We start from the raw sequence: 3,165 nt of genomic DNA, 5'->3' as shown, positions 1-3,165 counted from the left end.
CTCGGGAAGTCCTCGCGGTTGCACCCCTCGCGATTTTTTTTTTCCTCGCCTTTGGCGCAGATATTGACAAGAAGGACCACTCGGGAGTGGATTTTTCGGGAAATCTCGCCCTGCCCATCGCGTAGCCATGGGTTTGGATCAGATCTCCGTTTGGATTGGGATCGGAAGGACGCTAGTATGTCGCTCAAGGATTATTTGAATTTTATGTATTTAGTTTGATGGGTGCGATCATACCAGCACTAATGCACCGGATCCCATCAGAACTCCGCAGTTAAGCGTGCTTGGGCGAGAGTAGTACTAGGATGGGTGACCTCCTGGGAAGTCCTCGTGTTGCACCCCTCGTTTTTGTTTTTTCCGCCTGGCGAGATAAATTGACAAGAAGGAGCACTCGGGAGTGGATTTTTGGGAAAATCTCGCCCTGCCCATCGCGTAGCCATGGGTTTGGATCAGATCTCCGTTTGGATTGGGATCGGAAGGACGCTAGTATGTCGCTCAAGGATTATATGAATTTTAAGTAATTAGGTTGATGGGTGCGATCATACCAGCACTAATGCACCGGATCCCATCAGAACTCCGCAGCTAAGCGTGCTTGGGCGAGAGTAGTACTAGGATGGGTGACCTCCTGGGAAGTCCTCGTGTTGCACCCCTCGTTTTTGTTTTTTCCGCCTTGCGAGATAAATTGACAAGAAGGAGCACTCTGGAGTGGATTTTTGGGAAAATCTCGCCCGGCCCATCGCGTAGCCATGGGTTTGGATCAGATCTCCGTTTGGATTGGGATCGGAAGGACGCTAGTATGTCGGTCAAGGATTATATGAATTTTAAGTAATTAGTTTGATGGGTGCGATCATACCAGCACTAATGCACCGGATCCCATCAGAACTCCGCAGTTAAGCGTGCTTGGGCGAGAGTAGTACTAGGATGGGTGACCTCCTCGGAAGTCCACGTGTTGCACCCCTCGTTTTTGTTTTTTCCGCCTTGCGAGATAAATTGACAAGAAGGAGCACTCGGGAGTGGATTTTTGGGAAAATCTCGCCCTGCCCATCGCGTAGCCATGGGTTTGGATCAGATCTCCGTTTGGATTGGGATCGGAAGGACGCTAGCATGTCGCTCAAGGATTATATGAATTTTAAGTAATTAGTTTGATGGGTGCGATCATACCAGCACTAATGCACCGGATCCCATCAGAACTCAGCAGTTAAGCGTGGTTGGGCGAGAGTAGTACTAGGATGGGTGACCTCCGGGGAAGTCCTCGTGTTGCACCCCTCGTTTTTATTTTTTCCGCCTTGCGAGATAAAATGAGAAGAAGGACCACTCGGGAGTGGATTTTTAGGAAAATCGCGCCCTGCCCATCGCGTAGCGATGGGTTTGGATCAGATCTCCGTTTGGATTGGGATCGGAAGGACGCTAGTATGTCGCTCTAGGATTATTTGAATTTTAAGGAATTAGTTTGATGGGTGCGATCATACCAGCACTAATGCACCGGATCCCATCAGAACTCCGCAGTTAAGCGTGCTTGGGCGAGAGTAGTACTAGGATGGGTGACCTCCTGGGAAGTCCTCGTGTTGCACCCCTCGTTTTTTTTTTTTTCCGCCTTGCGAGATAAATTGACAAGAAGGACCACTCGGGAGTGGATTTTTTGGAAAATCTCGCCCTGCCCATCGCGTAGCCATGGGTTTGGATCAGATCTCCGATTGGATTGGGATCGGAAGGACGCTAGTATGTCGCTCAAGGATTATTTGAATTTTAAGTATTTAGTTTGATGGGTGCGATCATACCAGCACTAATGCACCGGATCCCATCAGAACTCCGCAGTTAAGCGTGCTTGGGCGAGAGAAGTACTAGGATGGGTGACCTCCTGGGAAGTCCTCGTGTTGCACCCCTCGTTTTTGTTTTTTCCGCCTTGCGAGATAAATTGACAAGAAGGACCACTTGGGAGTGGATTTTTCGGGAAATCTCGCCCTGCCCATCGCGTAGCCATGGGTTTGGATCAGATCTCCGTTTGGATTGGGATCGGAAGGACGCTAGTATGTCGCTCAAGGATTATATGAATTTTAAGTAATTAGTTTGATGGATGCGATCATACCAGCGCTAATGCACCGGATCCCATCAGAACTCCGCAGTTAAGCGTGCTTGGGCGAGAGTAGTACTAGGATGGGTGACCTCCTGGGAAGTCCTCGTGTTGCACCCCTCGTTGATTTTTTTTCCGCCTTGCGAGATAAATTGACAAGAAGGACCCCTCGGGAGTGGATTTTTCGGAAAATCTCGCCCTGCCCATCGCGTAGCCATGGGTTTGGATCAGATCTCCGATTGGATTGGGATCGGAAGGACGCTAGTATGTCGCTCAAGGATTATTTGAATTTTAAGTATTTAGTTTGATAGGTGCGATCATACCAGCACTAATGCACCGGATCCCATCAGAACTCCGCAGTTAAGCGTGCTTGGGCGAGAGTAGTACTAGGATGGGTGACCTCCTGGGAAGTCCTCGTGTTGCACCCCTCGTTTTTGTTTTTTCCGCCTTGCGAGATAAATTGACAAGAAGGAGCACCCGGGAGTGGATTTTTCTTAGGCCCGCCCCTTCATCGTGTGAAGCCATGGGTTTGGATCGCATCTCCGCTGATTGGATCGGAAGGACTTGGGGTATGTCGCCTTCAAGGATTATATGAATTTTAAGTAATTAGTTTGATGGGTGCGATCATACCAGCACTAATGCACCGGATCCCATCAGAACTCCGCAGTTAAGCGTGCTTGGGCGAGAGTAGTACTAGGATGGGTGACCTCCTGGGAAGTCCTCGTGTTGCACCCCTCGCTGATTTTTTTTCCGCCTTGCGAGATAAATTGACAAGAAGGACCACTCGGGAGTGGATTTTTCAGAAAATCTCGCCCTGCCCATCGCGTAGCCATGGGTTTGGATCAGATCTCCGATTGGATTGGGATCGGAAGGACGCTAGTATGTCGCTCAATGATTATTTGAATTTTAAGTATTTAGTTTGATAGGTGCGATCATACCAGCACTAATGCACCGGATCCCATCAGAACTCCGCAGTTAAGCGTGCTTGGGCGAGAGTAGTACTAGGATGGGTGACCTCCTGGGAAGTCCTCGTGTTGCACCCCTCGTTTTTGTTTTTCCGCCTTGCGAGATAAATTGACAAGAAGGACCACTCGGGA

At 49.3% G+C, this 3,165-nt stretch overlaps 10 non-coding genes across 10 annotated transcripts; all 10 read left to right on the top strand.

The window, feature by feature from the left end:
- Positions 1-220: 220 nt before the first annotated feature.
- On the top strand, positions 221-339 carry LOC118347508. Its single transcript, XR_004800716.1, has one exon. It is a non-coding gene; the product is annotated as a 5S ribosomal RNA (ribosomal RNA).
- A 189-nt stretch (positions 340-528) lies between these two features.
- On the top strand, positions 529-647 carry LOC118347509. Its single transcript, XR_004800717.1, has one exon. It is a non-coding gene; the product is annotated as a 5S ribosomal RNA (ribosomal RNA).
- Positions 648-836: 189 nt separating this feature from the next.
- On the top strand, positions 837-955 carry LOC118347504. The gene has a single exon (XR_004800712.1). It is a non-coding gene; the product is annotated as a 5S ribosomal RNA (ribosomal RNA).
- A 189-nt stretch (positions 956-1,144) lies between these two features.
- On the top strand, positions 1,145-1,263 carry LOC118347506. The gene has a single exon (XR_004800714.1). It is a non-coding gene; the product is annotated as a 5S ribosomal RNA (ribosomal RNA).
- A 189-nt stretch (positions 1,264-1,452) lies between these two features.
- On the top strand, positions 1,453-1,571 carry LOC118347507. The gene has a single exon (XR_004800715.1). It is a non-coding gene; the product is annotated as a 5S ribosomal RNA (ribosomal RNA).
- Positions 1,572-1,761: 190 nt separating this feature from the next.
- On the top strand, positions 1,762-1,880 carry LOC118347510. The gene has a single exon (XR_004800718.1). It is a non-coding gene; the product is annotated as a 5S ribosomal RNA (ribosomal RNA).
- A 189-nt stretch (positions 1,881-2,069) lies between these two features.
- LOC118347505 lies at positions 2,070-2,188 on the top strand. Its single transcript, XR_004800713.1, has one exon. It is a non-coding gene; the product is annotated as a 5S ribosomal RNA (ribosomal RNA).
- Positions 2,189-2,377: 189 nt separating this feature from the next.
- On the top strand, positions 2,378-2,496 carry LOC118347503. The gene has a single exon (XR_004800711.1). It is a non-coding gene; the product is annotated as a 5S ribosomal RNA (ribosomal RNA).
- Positions 2,497-2,684: 188 nt separating this feature from the next.
- LOC118347501 lies at positions 2,685-2,803 on the top strand. The gene has a single exon (XR_004800709.1). It is a non-coding gene; the product is annotated as a 5S ribosomal RNA (ribosomal RNA).
- Positions 2,804-2,992: 189 nt separating this feature from the next.
- On the top strand, positions 2,993-3,111 carry LOC118347502. The gene has a single exon (XR_004800710.1). It is a non-coding gene; the product is annotated as a 5S ribosomal RNA (ribosomal RNA).
- The last annotated feature ends 54 nt before the right edge of the window (positions 3,112-3,165 follow it).

The sequence above is a fragment of the Juglans regia genome, unplaced genomic scaffold, assembly GCF_001411555.2.
Source record: "Juglans regia cultivar Chandler unplaced genomic scaffold, Walnut 2.0 Scaffold_897, whole genome shotgun sequence".
NCBI lineage: Eukaryota > Viridiplantae > Streptophyta > Magnoliopsida > Fagales > Juglandaceae > Juglans > Juglans regia.
This window is presented reverse-complemented; position numbering and strand designations above follow the sequence as displayed.